General features: G+C 48.6%; 1 long non-coding RNA gene across 1 annotated transcript; it reads left to right on the top strand.

Moving 5' to 3' along the window:
* Positions 1-674: 674 nt before the first annotated feature.
* LOC128111153 (uncharacterized) lies at positions 675-12,075 on the top strand. Its single transcript, XR_008218505.1, has 3 exons — positions 675-1,098; positions 4,124-4,147; positions 7,945-12,075. It is a non-coding gene; the product is annotated as an uncharacterized LOC128111153 (long non-coding RNA).
* The last annotated feature ends 4,631 nt before the right edge of the window (positions 12,076-16,706 follow it).

Raw genomic sequence — 16,706 nt, 5'->3', positions numbered from 1 at the left:
GCACCTCCCCTCCCCAGGGCTGGGATTACAGCTGTGCACCTCCCCTCCCCAGGGCTGGGATTGCAGCTGTGCACTGCCCCTCCCCAGGGCTGGGATTGCAGCTGTGCACCTCCCCTCCCCAGGGCTGGGTTTACAGCTGTGCATCATCTGGCCCAGTGTTATGAAGTGCTGAGGACCCAGACTCAGGTCCTCAGGCTTGTGCTGCAAGCACGTTACCAACTGAACTGTCTCCCCGCCCTGTGGCTGTTTTTTGAGACAGCGTCTCATACAGCCCAGACTGTCCTAAGATTTGTTATGTAACCAGGATAACTTTAGGCCTCTGATCCTGTTGTCACCTCCCATGTTAAGATTACAAATATTGTCACCACACTAGTCAGTGAATACTCCTTGAATGAATGATGGTGACCTTGTTCCGGCTCATCATATCTGACATGTTTCATCGATTTTTGTTTTGTTTTGTTTTGTTTTGGATAGGCTCTCACTATACAGCCCTGGCAGGCCTGGAACTTGTTACACAGACCAGGCTGACATCGATCTCACAGAGTTCCACTTGCTTCAGTTTCCTAAATGCCAAAGGCTTGCCTGGCCCATCAGCTACTTGTTGAAAACTCCTTTCCCCTCCTTCTGAGACCCTTTGCACATTTGTACACGTGCATGTGTATACACACACACACACACACACACACACACACACACACACACACACACGATGGGGCCCGATCCTTTCAGCATTTAGGGTAAAATGAGAGACAGAGATGAGTAACAAAGGCCTGCTACTAGCACAGACTTCTCTGGGAAGGAGGAAGGTTGGGGTGGGAATGTCCTCTCTGGTGTGCCAGATGTGTGCATTCTTTATTGGCAGCAGCCTGTCAGTGGCAGGAGGTGCCCTTTTCCAGGTGTGGCCACACAGGTTTGACTTCCCAGCCTCAGGCCAGCCCCTGTGTCTCTCCACCGCGCCTTAACCGGAGCATCATCCCAGAATCCCCTGGTCTGGTCCTGACAGGGAGCCTTCTACACCTGCTCTGACTTCCTTACACCCTCTAAAGTAGAGAGACCCGGAACCAAGCTGCATTCTCTCCATCACTGGAGCTGTGGAAGGTGAGACACACAGAGGGGATGCGATCCCTTCAGAGGGGGCTGAGCATGTGGGAGCCAACTGAGAAGACTCTATCTGGGCTTTGATGACAGAGCACAGTGACCCACAAAGGGTGCAGAACCAAAGTGTTAGCCTCAGGAGCCGGGGCTCAGGGTTCAGACCCAGGGACTAGCTGCCACAGGAATGCTAGCTTTTCTGTTTGCCTCTGTGTCTTTGTGCGATGACCTCGCTCTCTACCACTGCAAACATCTGGTGTGAAGGCAAGGAAGGGTACAAGAAGGCGTGGCACCCACGGGGAGGAAGGAAGCTTCTTTTTGAGGTCTCCAGTGTTCGTCCCAGGGAATGAATGGTCCCTGTTCCTCAGGTCCTGTGCTCACCACTCGGTTAAATCACTGTAGTGGGTGGAGAGAATAAGCTCCTATAATTACTCAGGCAATCCGCCAATACTGCGGGGTGGGGGTGGGGGTGGGGTGGGGTGTTGCAAGAAAAATATGTGCAAAGGATAGCCACAGAAGGGGTGTGTGTGTGTGTGTGTGTGTGTGTGTGTGTGTGTGTGTGTGTGGTGAGATCTGCAAGCTGCCTTAGCTGCATCACAAGCTGAGTAATTTGGAGCTGCAGCAGCAGGACCACAGCTTTTCTGAACTGCAGCTGCTGCTTCCAGAAGCCTGGGTCAGCCGTGGTTGTCATGGTAACAGCCGGATGGAGGAAGGTTTCAAGAAAAAGACTGGGGTGAGAGTGTTTTGAAGGGTATCTGCCTACAGATGAGTCTTTCTCTCCCTGGGGGACAAAGGATGACAGGACTACTTAGATTGTCTCAGCCTGGGTAGAGGCAGTGATACATGGTGTGGAGTTTGGCTTTCCTTCCCCAAGGCTGCAGGAGAGAACACCCAAGCTCATTCTGCCTGTGCATGACTCTCAGGGGTTAACAAAGATGTGTTCCCATACCTAACTCGTCCCACAGGGGGCTGAGATGAAGAGCACACAGCCATAGAGCACATGGGTGTGCCGGGCTGGTGGAATACCCCTCTCTACAAGGCTTTCCTGCCCCTACCAGTTCCTGGTCCAGCAGCTGCCCACGCCCTCTTTCTAATGAGTGCACCTCATCACCTTCCTTTCCTGCTTCAATCCCTCCAGACTCCAGGTTCCCAGCAGAATAAAGCTTCGGCAAACGCCAAGCACAACCATTTTGGCCTCACGATCTCATCTTTTCTGGTATCTGCCACTCTCCCCGACTCATACTCCGCGATAGCCTGTGTTCCAAGGTAGCTTCTCCCTCTGGGCCTTAACAAGCTCTGTGTGTTGGCGATCTCTTCCTGTTTCCCCTGGAACAGTGCAGTGTCTTCTTCAGGTACAATGTGTGATGCAGGGGATGACAGGGGTCATCCAGCAGGGGTGACGCTCAGATGGGGGGAATACCAATCATGGGACTTTGTCCCGACCCTCCTGAGTCACATTTTCCCCACTGATTGCCTGCAGGTAGGCCCAAGTCTGCTCAGCCCTCTGCCCACCCCTGCCAGGCTAGCCAGCTTCCCATTTAGAGATAAGCAGCTCTCCCTTGCTCCTGTCAGGAGTGATTTATCTCTTTCCTCTAACGAAAGCCCATGATGTACCAAGTCTTTAGACATGTAGTGAACCAGCTAAAACCTCTGTCCTAAGGTGGATGTCTCCGTTACTTTTTTGTTGCTGTGATAAAATGGTATGACCAAGGCGGTTTACAAGAGGAGCCATTTACTTTGGAAGTTCATGGTTTCAGCAGGTCGGAGTCCCTGATGTCAGAGCAAAGGCATGGCACAGAGACAGCTGAGAGCTCGCCTCTTGATGCACAAGTTGGAGACAGAAAGAGGGAGACTGAGCGGTGGAATGGCCTTTTGAAGTCTTAAAACCTGCCTCCAGTGACACACCTCTTCCCACAAGGACTCACCTCCTAATCCTTCCCAAACAGTTCCACCCACAGGGGCTCAAGTATTCAAATATATGAACCGAGGCTGACCATTCTCATTCAAACTACCACAATGGAAATGATGTGTCAGTCCTGTAAGGGCTGAGTCAGGGGAATTTCAAGTTCAATGCCAGCCCAGCTACATAGTTAGATTCTGTTAAAATACACATGCACACACACACACACACACACACACACACACACACACACACACACACATCCCAAACCTCTTTGACCTTCATATAGCTTATGTTTGTGTGTGTGTGTGTGTGTGTATGTGTGTGTGTGGGGGGTGAATAAGCAATATATGTAATGAAAAAAGGTAATTATGTAATATGTTAAAAGACCCAGAGGGCTATGGCAAATAGAAGAAGTAGATGAAGGGAGTCTGGGAGCCCTGGGAGGAGAGGGTGAGCAGAGGATGTAGGCTAGCAGGATCAACCTTGTGTCCCTCAGCCAGGGCTGCTGTAAAACATCACTGTCTGGCAGTGTGAACAGCAGAAACTGATGGCCACGGATCTGGAGACTGGAGCCCAAGCTGCCAGTGCCAGGAAGGCAGGTTTTATTCCCACCTTTTCCTCACCATCTGTGTGGCTGCCAAGTCGCTGAGTGCCCCCATGACCTCCTTTGTGCTCGCACACATGAGAGTGAACATCTGGTTCCCTCTCCTAAGGATGCAAGCCCTAGCGGCCATGACTTCCTTCATCTTAGTTACTTCCTTGTAGACCCACGCCCAAACACTATCACACTGGGGGTTACCACTTAACATGAATTGGGGGAATTAAAAACGGGCCTTGCCAGCAGTTAACTCTGCAGCTCACACATGATTGAGCCTGTATGATAATGAGTATTCAGAGATGGGTAATTCCTGGGGGGCACTCACCAACCTAAGACAGAGTGCCTGTGTGGCCTGGGCAGGCATCTCCATGACGGGTAAGGTGACCTGCTGATGTCCCACGCAACCTAAGTCAGAAGCTCATTTATTAGTAAAAGGGGGACCTGTAGGGCCCTGGCCCCCGTTTTGGGTAACTGTTGCCTTGCTTGCTGACCTTGACCTTGATATCCTCCCTATGCTAATTCCCTCCCAGGTTTCATCCTCTTGAATGCTTAAGGTAAGTTTCTTGTCTATGTATCCTGTTAACAGCTTAGATGCAAGATTGTAAAACATCTGTAGCGAACTTCTGCTCTCCAGGGTTTTCCCATTGTGCTGTAAGCCTGTATTTAAGACCTCTTCCCTGCTGGGTGGTGGTGGCGCATGCCTTTAATCCCAGCACTTGGGAGGCAGAGGCAGGCGGATCTCTGTGAGTTCAAGGCCAGCCTGGGCTACCAAGTGAGTCCCAGGAAAGGCACAAAGCTACACAGAGAAACCCTGTCTCGAAAAACCAAAAAACAAACAAACAAAAAAAACCCCTCTTCCCTCCTTCAATAAACGGCATTCGGCATTAAAAAAAAAGAAAAGAGCCTTGCCTCTTTCCCACCCCACGAAGAGATGCTCAACACTTGTCTCTCAATCCCAGACAGACAAGGCCTTGGGGGCCTTTGCGGGAGAATTAATCACAGGAATGCTCCAGGGATGCTCTGGAAAGAAACGTGGTCAATTATGACATTCTAGGCTTCTTGGCCTGGTGAGTGAAGTGGACCCACTGGGACCTCTGGAGGAACCCGCAATGAACGGGAAAAGGCTTGCTTGACAGTGCATGTGTCGTAACATCTGTGACCTCCAGGGGGCGCCAGGTGTGCTTTCCCCGGTATTCGCTGGGTTCTCAGCTATGCTCCCAGGTTATCGATATATCCCAGTTTGGGTGAGGTACCTCATCTTGCTCCAGATCACCCTCAGAATCCCAAAGCACCGCTGGGTGAATTGACCCTTTAGTTACTGAATTGCATAATAATTATGTCACACACAAGCAGGCTTCGTGACAGGAACATTTAGAGCCTTCCACCCTTGATGCCTAAGGGATTGATTCACTGTAGCACAAGAAAGAACCATTTGGGGAGGTCACCCAAAACACTGATTCACGAGAAGCAGGGAGACGGAAGCATTCTCCTGGGAGGGGCCCCACACTACAGAATTTGAAACTACCTCCAATATTTTGATACAATTGGAAATAATAGATTATAATAGTTATTTATATTATTTAATTTTTTGTCACTCAAACTGCAGGTAGTCCTATAGGCAGGAATTGAGCTGAGAGAGAGAGAGAGAGAGAGAGAGAGAGAGAGAGAGAGAGAGAGAGAATTGAGGCCTGGGATGTAGTTCAACAGAAGAGCTTGCTTGGTGCTTTACCTGGGTTTGAGCTCTAGTATCTGCCCCATTCCCAACACAAAAGTCAAGAGCACCTCAGGGACTATTTGCTAGGAAGTGCCATGGTTGGGAGGGATGGAGCTTCCTGAAGAATGGAGTTGGTCTTGTGGGCAGTGATCACAGGTGGTCCACCCACAGAGAGAATGCTGCTCCAGGGGGCTGGAAGTGGGTGAGGCAGCTGTGGGATGTGGGATTGCTCTACAAGTCTCCCTAAGGAAGCCAGTGTCCGAGGCATACTAACTTTCTGAGTCTTCTCTTGGCAGATGGCTTACAAAGGATAGAAAAAAAGAAAGGCAAGGGACTGATTAGAAAATGACTTTGCTGGTCCACATGAGGATCCAGTGACCCCCAGGTCCCCAGCAAGAAGAGATGGGGTGAGAAGGATTAGAGACAGTCTCCTGCCCTTGTTTTGTGGCACTCTGTGGTCTCATTCATTTTATAAGGGAACCCTCTAGTCTCCTCAAATCACTCTGGGATGGATTTAATTCTATCACAAAGAGGTGTGTGCTCTGTGCATGTGTGATGGGAGGGAGGGACTTCCAGGGTAAAGACTGCACGGTTATTTATAGACTAGGGACCAACTAGCATGGATCTCTTTCTCAGGGTAGATCGGTGTCTCTTGGGGTTCAGGGCCCACAAAGTGAAGGACCAGACTGGGAGTCACGGTGACCCAAAGAACGGAGGACAACGGCACCTGATCAGCAGGTGCCATGTGGACTTGCACACGCTATCTACAGTGAGCCAGCACCGGTCTCCACCATCCGTATTGTTCCCTCGGGCTGCTGCAGGAGGGTTTGGTCCTCAATAGTCACCTGCAGTCATGGACTGTGCCCCACACAGTATGTCGGGGGTGGAGGGTGGGGTGGGGCATACAGCCACCGCAGTGGGCCTCTTTGCAGTTGCTGACACCATTTCAACCTGTATAGTCTCTGCTTCCTCACCGCCCCTGAGGAAACAGGACTATTGCTTTTATAATTCTTACTTAAAAGATGAGGAAACAGAGATCAGCATGTTGGCTCTAAGAGAACCTCAAAGTGCCACTCAAGCCTAGCCCCGCCCACCATTGTCTCCCACCCCTGAGGAGCAGAACAATGTCAGGATGAGTTAACCATGTGACTGGAGAAACCGACACGCCCTAGGCCTGCCTGAGGAGTCAGCATGCATCCTACTCTTTTAAGTCCTGAGTGAGCAGGAGATGAATTCCTTGGACCTTCTGCCCTCCAGTGGATTTGTCTCAGCAGCTTTCCTTCGGATTCACTTTCCTTACAACAGAATATTTACACAGGATTATGATCCAGCAGAAAAGAAAATTAAGCTGCCTCAATGAGTCCCCGCCTATATCAAGGTGCCCCTACATAGGGCAGCCTGGCCCACAAGGAGAGAAAAATCTTCAGTAGTAAGTGTTGCCTTTGCCTGTCCTGGGACGGGACAGGATGGGACAATTCAGACCCTGTTATCTCATCCTTATCCCATTCATCCCACAGGAGGGTGACAGACCCATGATTCTACTCCCACAAAAGTCAGAGCCGGGCCTTGAACTTCCCACCCAAGTCCTCATATCTTCCCTTTAACCCCTTTGGGGTCTTGAAACAATGCTGAGCAGAAATGGGAGGATGGCCCCGTGGCCTGTGCCGTCTAGGAGGGGCTCTGCACACAGGCACTGAGTTCCGCCTTTGTTCAGATCAAGGTTCCCCTGCTAGACGGGCTTTTCACTTAGTTATTACCCAGCTGTGGCTGCCTGGGTGGTGGGTAAAGTGACCTGTCACTCAAGCAGCTCCCACAGCCGTACCACAGATCATCCCTCCAGGTCTGTTACTCAAGTGAGATAAAGAACTTGGGAACTCCTAAGACCCATGGAAGGTATTTCATTCCACATCTTTCCTCCACACTCCCCTAACCACCTCCTCTTCCTCCTCCCTTCCTCCATCTGCCATCTCCAATCTGAGCAGACGCTACTCTGCAGCATTCCATCTACTGTTTCTGTTGGTTAAGAAGGATCAGAAACTGAATCCTTCCTCCCAGTCAGGAGCACTGCTGAATTATTCATAGACCCAACCTACTGCAAATTTCAGAATGATTTGTCTTCAAGGTTGTAGCTGTGAGGGTATGGTCAAAGGAATAATGAGTACCCCTGATACCCACAACAGTAAGCAGCTCTGTCCAACAGCACAGTTCCAGGGCCAGGTCACCCTGTAGCTTTGAGACAAGAGCAGCATTGAAGAAGCCGAACTGATTCACACTGCTTGGCCTTGAGTGGGTGGAACCCTTGATCTCCCTGAACTCTCTAGTCTGTGAATTAGCAGTTTTAACACATGGAAAGACAGCTGGGCCTCATCAAACCACTATACCTCTGGGGACTTATTCTCCCAATGCTGAACCATTCAGAAGAGTCATAGGGAACCAGAATCCTCTCCCTGAAGAGGAGATGGTTGCTAGCAGACAATTAGAAGCCAAGGCCACAGGAGGGAGAAAAAGTCTGTGAAAGGGCAAGAGATAAGACAGAACAACAGACTTGGGAGAGGATGTACTAGGCACTAAGCACTGTGGTAAGTACCTTGATGCTTGGTTGTTTAGTTATACACTCTTTCTCCTCCTCACTTGTAGCCTGGAGTTGCCCTATGACAAGATTCTGGCTGATAGGATGGGAGCCAAGGTGATTGGTCAAAAACTTCTACAAGAAGAAATGGTTGGTCCTGCGCATTATCTTTTCTCCTGGAAAGTGCAGGTGGTACTGGTGAATTGGAAGATACCCTAGAAGATGGCAAAGGAAGAGAGAAGGAAGCTCGGCCTTGAACAGCCAGGACTCCTTCCCCAGCCTGGACCAGCTGGCTACTGTGGACTCACGCAAGAGGAGACACACCTCTTCATCACAGCCTTCTGCTCTTCCCTCAGGCCTTGGCCTGTGTGACAGTTCCCTGGGAAGCAGTCTAGTACCCTCTGTTGACCCTCTGCTTCCTGTGAGTGCTCACCCTGTCCTCACTGGAGCATCCATCACAGTGTCCTATGAAGGCTTTTTCTTAGTTAGGGCTTCTATGGCTGTGAAGAGACACCATGACCATGACAACTCTTTTTTGTTTTGTTTTGGTTTGGTTTCGTTTGGTTTAGTTTTTCGAGACAGGGTTTCTCTGTGTAGTTTTGGTGCCTGTCCTGGATCTCGCTCTGTAGACCAGGCTGGCCTTGAAGTCGCAGAAATCCACCTGCCTCTGCCTCCTGAGTGCTGGGATTAAAGGAGTGCGCCACCACCGCCTGGCCAATGATGACAACTGCTATAAAGGAAAACACTTAATTGAGGCTGGCTTACAGTTCAGAGGTTCAGTCCATTGTCCTTGTGGCGGGACATGGCAGCATACAGGCGGACATGGTGCTGGAGAGGTAGCCAAGAGTTTGACATCCAGATCCACAGGCAGCAGGAAGAGAGTGAGACACTGGGCCTGGCTTGAGCATCTGAGACCTCAAAGCCCACCCCCAGTTACACACTTCCTCCAACAAGGCCACACCTACTCCAAAGGCCACACCTCCAATGATGCTATGCCCGATGAGTCTATCGGGGTGGGGCGTGCATTTTCATTCAAACCACTACAGACTTCACCACTGGTCTGAAACCCCACAAGGCTGGGAGCACCATGAGTCAGGGACGCAATCCCATCTGCCCTCACTTTCTCAGGTTCAAGAATGCAATAGGCACTTAATAGTCGCAGAATAAACCAGTGGAAGTGCCCCATGCTTACAAACTGCCTTCCTTCTTTCCTAAAGCGCTTTTACAAGCTCATCACAGACAAACACAAAAGAATAATTCCCATGCTCCTCTTCCTTCTTCCCAAGGCATTTGGACCTTTCTCCCTTCTATGATGGGTCACAAGAGGGCCCAGAAAGAGAGAGCCCCAGGTTAGGGGTGTAGCTCAATTGGTAGAGTGCTTGTTTGCATGCGCAGCGCCCTTGGTTCAGTCCCAGCTCTGTATAAAACAGGCATGGTGGCACGTGCCTGCATTCCCTGCCCTTGGAATGTAGAGGCAGGAAGATCAGAAGTTCAAGGTCATCCTTTACAACATATCAAGGTTGAGGCTAGCCTGGGCTACATAAGACCCTGTTTCAAAATAAAAATGTTCGTTCATTCCACTGCAATGGGAAGTCTGGTAGGGTTTTGTGGAGTGCAGCAGAAATTTCCCTCACCAGATTTGAAACCTAGGCAAAAACCTAGTATTTTGGTAGAAGAGAAGGAGGAATGTGTATGTCAGACTTAACCGGAAGAAGCATGTGAACTCTACAATTTGTTTTCCACTACACATAGCTGTGGGGTCTATCTCTAACAGGGGCAGGTGTTCATGAAAGGTTCCTCTGGTCACTGTAGCAGGAGTCATTTATCCTCCAAGACCCAAGGTCTTAGCAGCAACATCTCAGAGTCAGGCTCTGGCCTCCTGCCAGCCTTTCATTGAAGATGCTTTCCAAGGCATTGGCCTTGGCAGCGGCCAGTGGCTATGCTTTTAATTATAGCTTCCTGGTCTTTGCCAGATCCTCCTTCGGCCATCTCCGCACACAGCGAATCTCATTACGGCTAGTGGGGTCAGAAGAGCAGTCCGTCTGCCACACTGTCCAGCAGCCTCTGGTGTGGAGACTCAAAGCACAGCAGGGTCCACACCCTCAAACTGACCTCCAAACTCGGCTGTCACCTCACGGCTTAGGAGGTGTTAGGAACCAAGGTAGCCCCCTGCCGTAGTGGGGGTGATTATTCGCACCAGAATCCCACACATTTGTGAGCCTTGTTCTCTACCACCCTGTCCTTGATGGGCATCTCTCAGGTTTTCTGCCTGGTGGAATCCAGGAGGAGGGGAGATAGGAAGTCTCTCACAGACTGTCTTCATCAATTTTCTGAGACTATAAGAGAATACCTGAGGCTGAGTAATTAACGTAGGAAAGAAGTTTACTTAGTTCATGTTTCTGGAGGTTGGGAAGTCCAAGAACATGGTGAGAGCCCTGTGTTGCTTTAAATCCTGGTAGGAAGTGGAAGGGTGAGCAGGCATGCACCAAAGGGGCAGGCCTGCTTCACAGCAGTCTACTCTTGAGGTAACTGGTCTAGCCCTGAGAGAGAGAACCCATTCCGGACAGCCATGCACTCTCTCTCTTTAGGACGTCAGCACCTCTCAATAATGCCACTTTGGGAGTGAATATTTCAACCGGATTCCCCATGATTCTAGGGAACATAGTATTACAGTTTGGATCTAGAAAAGTGGTTCTCTGTAAGTTCAAGGCCAGCACGCTACATAATGAGCTCCGGGCCATCCAGGGGTGTATAATGAGACTCTGCCTCAACAAAGCAAAAAGTCGTGATGAGACTGACAGAGGCCATTGCTGAGCACACACTGCAAGCCACGCAATATGTTTTTCTCATCTAGTTCTCACAGTAATATGTGTTATTGTTCCCATTTTACAGATGAGGAAGTTAAGACTCAGGTAAGTCATGTAATTTTCCCAAGATGACTTCAAGGCCATGGATGTTTGACTCCTCAATTTCAACCACTGCAGTTTTGTAAGAGGATAGACTGCCACAGCAGTGGGAAGAAACTTGAGAAAGACTATATCCTACACCCACATTTAATGGTTCCGAAAAAAGGACTCCCCTATACTTAGGTATAAGAAAGGGTCTAGACAGGAATGAAACAAATAAAAACATAAAGTAGGGAGTCTGAACCTTTTCTTTCTGTGTAATGAGTCTGTTTTTACAACTATAAAATTCTAATTGCTCTAAGTATCATAGTTTTGTCAACTTGACACAGACCTAGACACACCTGGGGAGAAGGAGTTTCAACTGAGGAACCACGGGTTGGCCTGTGTGCATGTCTGGAGCATTTTGCTTAACTGACTTACCTATTCACACCAAATCTTCTAGAACTGGGGATACAGATGGTCGTGAGCCACCATGGTGCTGGGAACCAAACCCAGGTATTCTGGAAGAGCAGCCAGCAGTGCATTTAACTACTGAACCATCTCTCCAGCCCCTGCTCAGTGTTTTATGACAGCAACAGTAAATTTCTAGAACATTAAGTTAAAAACTCCAGAAATCATTTCTCCATATGATGTTGACTTCAACATCTTCTACGAGGTGTAGATTTGGTAAGGCATGTTAGCTTCATGCACTTGGCCTGTGGTGGTTTGAATGAGAATGGTCCCCATAGGCCCCCATATATTTGAATACTTGGTCACCTGTTGGTAGAGCTGTTTGGGAAGAGGATAAAGAGGTGTGATCTTGCTGGAGGAGGTGTGTCATGGGGCAGGTTTAGAGTTTTTCAAAAATCCACGCCATTCCTAATTGTCTCTCTCTGCCTTGTGATTGTGGATTGAATGTGAGCCCTCATCCATTGCTCCAGCACCATGCCTGCCTGCCTGCTGCCATACTCCCTGCAGCCCCAAATTAAACTCTTTCTTCTATAAATTGCCTTGGTCAGGGTGTCTTATCTCAGTGATATAAAAGTAACTAAGAAGTGCAGCTACCCAGCCCCGTGCTTAGAAGAGTTTATCCTTGGTTTCATTCTCTGCTAAATGCCATCTTGAAATGCTTAATGATCCTAAACAAGAGGCTTTGCATTGTTATTTAGCCACAGGCCATGCAGATTGTACAGCCAATGCTGCAATGTAGGAGAGTCAAAATAATGCATAGTGGTGCATACCTTTAATCCCAGCACTCGGGAGGCAGGAGGATCTCTATGTGTTCAAGTGATGCCAGCCTGATCAACCAAGTGAGTTCCCAGGATAGCCAGGGAAACTCCATCTTGAAAAACAACAACAACAACAACAATAATAATAATAGTAGTAGTAGTAGTAGTAGTAGTAGTAGTAATGATAATCTGAGACAGAAAACAGGTGGCCTGCCATGGCCTTCCCCTTGTCCATTTTCTAGGTTGTCCATTCATTGATACTGCACTGACAGCTGACATTGGCATCAGAGCAGGGGTCCAGTGATGGACCCATTAGAACAAATGAGGACCACAGGGATGAGAAGTCCTAGTCTTATCTTGGAAATCCTAGGAAAATGGGGACAGCTCAAGGCTTTCTGAGTTTAACTTAACTTGTGGCAAATGGTGTGACTTCAGATTCTAGCACAGATATTACCATGGCTGCTCTCAGTGGTCACTTTGACCACAACTGGAATCAACTGAATCTCAAGCAGCTGGGCACACCTGTGAGTGGTTTTTTTCCTTTGAGACAAGGTTTCTCTTTGTAACAGCCGTGGTTGTTCTAGAACTCACTTTGTAGACCAGGCTAGCCTTAAATTCACAGAGATCCACCTGTTTCTGCTTCCCAAGAGCTGGGATTAAAGGCATGCACCATCATGCCCAGCTGAGGGATTTTCTTGATTGGATCCTTTGAGATTGGAAGGCCTACCCCAAATCTAGGCCACACCTTCTGGTAGCAGCCCATATAAAAGAACATGAAGAAGAGAGCTTTTGCTTTTTTATCTGCTTGCCCTCATTCTCTCTGGAAAGTTCATCTATCCTGTCCCCGAGGTGTTCCTTCACTGAAGAACCTAAATTCTTCAGGATTCCAACACAGACTGAAGACCAGCAGCTCTTTAGGGATCCTCTTAGACTCCAGCACCACACTGGGACTACCAAGATCCCGCCTCAAGGACTGAACAACTATTGACTTCTTGGCCATTCAGCCATTGTTGGACTAGTTGGACCACAACTTGTAAGTCACTCTAATAAATTGTGTGTGTATGTGTGTGTGTGTGTGTGTATGTGTGTCTGTCTGTCTGTCTATCTATCTGTCATAGGGATTTTATTGTTGTGATGAAACACCATGACCAAAACAACTCACAGAAGAAAGAATTTCTTTGGGGCTAGTAGTTTCAAAGGGTTAGAATCCATGACCATCATGGTGGGGAGCATGGCAGTAGGTAAGCATGGTGCTGGGTCAGTGGCTGAGAGCATAAATCTCCATCCACAAGCAGGGGAGGGAGAGAGAGAGAGAGTGTGAGCGAGAAAGAGAGACAGAGACAGAGAGTGCTAACTGGGAATGGAAGGATTCTTTTGAACTCTCAAAGCCCACCTTCAGTGGCACACCTCCTCCAACAAGCCACATCCCCTAATTCTTCCCAAATAGTTCTATCAACTAGGGACCAAGTATTCAAATATGTGAGTCTATGGGGGGAGCATTCTCATTCAAACACCACACACACACACACACACACACACACACACACACACACACACACACACACACACTTCTACCAATTCTGTTCCTTTAGAGAACCCTGACTAATAATAACATGATACCATCTGATATAAGTTGGAACCCAGAGCCCTCAGTGTCCCTTGTACTGACTGAAACCCAGGCTTTGAAGAGGCTCTCCTTAAATGCGTGAGTGAGGATGAGGGGAGGTGTAGTATTAACAAGGCAGAGAAAGCAGCCAGAAAGAGCAGCTGGCACCCTACGTGAGACATAACCAGAGATCTGGACCCCTGCCCTTGCTGTACGGCTGAAGCATGAAGAAGCCACATCAAACAGTGATGTTATGAAGCAGAATGGGTCTGTCTTGTGTGTCTACTTCTTTCTCCAGCTTGCAGATATACCCCAACCTGGCTCCTTTGGCACTCTAACTTGTTCATAATTTTTCTTGGTGACCTCCCCCGGCCCCCACATTAACAACTGACTGTCTTCAAGACACTTCCCTGCAGATTCTGTGTGTCAAACCGTCATCTCTGCTGTGCTGACATCCTGTTTTAAGGATTCATGCTGTTATTAAATAGTAGAGGAGAGAGAGAGAGAGAGAGAGAGAGAGAGAGAGAGAGAGAGAGAGAGAGAGAGAGAGAGAGAAGGGGCTTTGGCCACTGTGAGATCAGCTGCCGCTGGGTGTGCAGAGCATAGGAGCGGGGGCAACATCCGAAACACACCATCTGGACAGCACTTTGGCTTTATAAAAAATGTATGCAGGACTGTGGGTAAGGCTTGCCTAGCACAAGGCACTAACAGCTCATTTAGAACCCTCCCCTTTGCTGATCTCTCGTCATTTCTCTCCTCTTTTATTTCTATTTTTTTTACATAAAAGATTTACTTTGTTTTATGTTTTTATGTGGATGCCTGAACGTATGTATGGGCACCACATGCATGCCTGGTACCGGGAGAAACAAGAGGAGGGTATTGGCTCCTCTGGAAATGGAGTTACAGGTAGTTGTGAACTGCCTGATGTGGGTGCTGGGAACTGCTAGTTCTCCTGGAAGAGCAGCAAGCGCTCTTGACCACTGGTCCATCTCTCCAGCCCATTTCTCTTCGCTTTAAACTGCAAAATTGCTTTACAGAATAGGAGTCCCAGTTGCCGTGCACACTTTGGTTTCTGACTTGTCATTGTTAGACATCTTTACACATCACTCACTCTAGTTCTCCTTGCTCTGTTCCATCCCCACTTCGCTGGAGTTGGAATGAGTTATCCTCCAGACTGCCTTGCTATTGGTACAGAATTCCAGCCTTCCCAGATGTCCTAGGCATCTGCATACTATCTGCCCCCAGGGCCTCTCTTGGCTAGCTCTGAGTTGGCAGCCTGCTCACACTGAGTTGTCATGGAGAAGGTTTAAAAGCATGGTGGGCATATTTCTGCCACCTGGAAACAAGTGGGTTTGTAGAAAAACCACCGTGGAGGGAGAGAGAGAGCTCTGGGAGGGCAGAGCTGGTGCCAAGGAAGTCGGCTGTGGTGCAGGGATGTGAGCCTAAGCCTGTACTGCTGTATGCTACTTGGCATTCTGGGCAGGCAGCCTCCGGCTGATCACCTCGTTTCCTGCAGAACTCCCGGGAGCTTGTGTCAGACAGAAGGGCATAGGTTGCAGAACACTTTGCAGATTCTAAGGAAATGGGGTTTTCTGTGGGAACAGACCAAGTGGGATCTAGACACACCCACAAAAATGTATGCATCTTGCAAGCAGAATCCTCACCTAAGCATTCCTCAAGGCTGTCTGTGTCAGCTTCTCATGGGACCGGGTTGTCTCCGCAGTAAGACATCCCATGTGCTACTCCATGCTGGGTCACTGCAGGGGCTTCAGGTAGCCCATCTGAAGCACCTGCCACTCCTCTGTCTTGCTTTGTAGGTCAGAAACAGTTAAACCTCATTGAAAGTTCTGGGACACTTGACACCTTCTATCATATCAAGATTATATAATAATATTAAATAAAATTAGCAGTAGATTTTTCTCTTGCTCCATGAGTGTAATCTATTGCCGTCCAAGCCATTTTAAATTCTGATACTATGCACATACGCCAAGCTGATGTGCACATTGGAAACTGTGACCCCAAAGTTACAGAACTGACTGCCTTTCCCTGGAGAAGGTTAGTATACTTTTTTCTGCTACTTGAGCTGGACACAATATCCATCTCGATGCCCTCATAGAGAAGAGGCATCTCAAAAGTGTCTCCTAACAGATTCCAAAGACTTGCTAACAGGTTTGGTTATAAGTGCAAGAAATTATACATTTTCATTACTCTTCTGTTTGTGGTGTGTGTGAGTGTGTGTGTGTGTGTGTGTGTGTGTGTGTGTGTGTGTGTGTGTGTGAACTTGTGAGCATGCATGTGGAAGTCAGATAGCCTCAGGTGTCATTCTTTGGGAGCTGTTTATCTTTTTTTGAGATAGGGTCTCTCATTAGCTTGGGGCTTGTCACTTGGCGAGGTTGGCTGGCCGGCATGCATCCGGGAACTTCCTGGCCATTCTCCAGTGCTGGGATTGCAAGTACATACCAGAACACCTGGTCTTTCCACCGGGACTCTGGGCATTGAGTTCAGATCCTCATGCTTGCACAACAAGCGCTTTACAGATTGAGCCATGTTCCTCCACCCCCTTTTTTTGAGACAGGATCTTGCTATGTAAGCCAGGATGCCCTGGGTTTTACTATGTAGCCCTGACAGGCTCCAAACTTAAAATCACCCTGCCTCAGTCTCCCAAGTGGTGCAGTTACAACCATGCACTCCCACAACAAGTTCACGTGCTCTTTTTCAAATTTTATTCCACGTGTATGGATGTTTCACCTGCATGTATGTACACCACTTGTGTGCAGTGCCTTCAGAAACCAAAAGGGGGCATCAGAACCCCTGCGGGCTACAGAGGGTTGTGAGCTGCCCTGTGGGTTCTGGGGATGGAACCCAGGTCCTCTGGAAGAGGAGCCAGTACTTTTAACCACTGAGCCATTGCTTGGCCCCCTTCCTATTTTTTCCTTCTTCTCTCCCTCCCTTCTTTCTTTCTTACCTTTCTTCCTTCCTTCCTTGAAGGTTCTTCCTGTATTTTCACCTTTCTTGGACACAAGGCTGACTTTACTTGTTTTAATAAACTTTCATAGCCAGCCCTTATCTTACTGGAGAAGTTTTGCTCCGTTCCTCCTTTCTCTCCCTTT

Source organism: Peromyscus californicus, unplaced genomic scaffold, assembly GCF_007827085.1.
Source record: "Peromyscus californicus insignis strain IS unplaced genomic scaffold, ASM782708v3 Scaffold_15__1_contigs__length_86483966, whole genome shotgun sequence".
In the NCBI taxonomy this organism is placed as follows: Eukaryota; Metazoa; Chordata; class Mammalia; order Rodentia; family Cricetidae; genus Peromyscus; species Peromyscus californicus.
Note: the sequence above shows the minus strand (reverse complement) of the source record. Positions and strands in the feature narration are given on the sequence as shown.